The 302-nt window shown below is 47.7% G+C and overlaps 1 protein-coding gene across 1 annotated transcript in view; it reads left to right on the top strand.

The window, feature by feature from the left end:
• Window positions 1-260, top strand: part of CSUI_008159 (uncharacterized protein) — a 5,305-nt gene extending 5,045 nt beyond the window's left edge. Inside the window, exon 5 of the mRNA XM_068068296.1 lies at window positions 41-260. The gene's annotated coding sequence lies outside the window, so the exon portion shown is untranslated. The remainder of the gene's footprint in view (window positions 1-40) is intronic.
• The last annotated feature ends 42 nt before the right edge of the window (window positions 261-302 follow it).

Genomic DNA, 302 nt, shown 5'->3' with positions numbered 1-302 from the left:
TCATTCCCCCAACCGGCTGTGGTGTCTGTCGATTTATCAGAGCGCCTTCTCCCACTCCAAATTTCAACAAAGGGAATGCGGCGAAACCTCGGTGGCGATTGTGACGAGGATGCAATGTCTTTCTTCCTCTTCGCATTCTTCTTCTTCTACTTTTCATTCTACAGAAAAGGAGAGATCAGCCAGGTGGATCACTCAAGTGTCCTCGTACAGTGTTTCCTACGTCCTTGACTCCCCCCCGGTTTGAGCGTATGAACACGCCTTGATCTTTCCTGGTATCTCTCCTATCTGTATTTCTGTATTTT

This window comes from Cystoisospora suis, assembly GCF_002600585.1.
Source record: "Cystoisospora suis strain Wien I chromosome Unknown contig_4498, whole genome shotgun sequence".
NCBI classification, from domain to species: domain Eukaryota; phylum Apicomplexa; class Conoidasida; order Eucoccidiorida; family Sarcocystidae; genus Cystoisospora; species Cystoisospora suis.
Note: the sequence above shows the minus strand (reverse complement) of the source record. Positions and strands in the feature narration are given on the sequence as shown.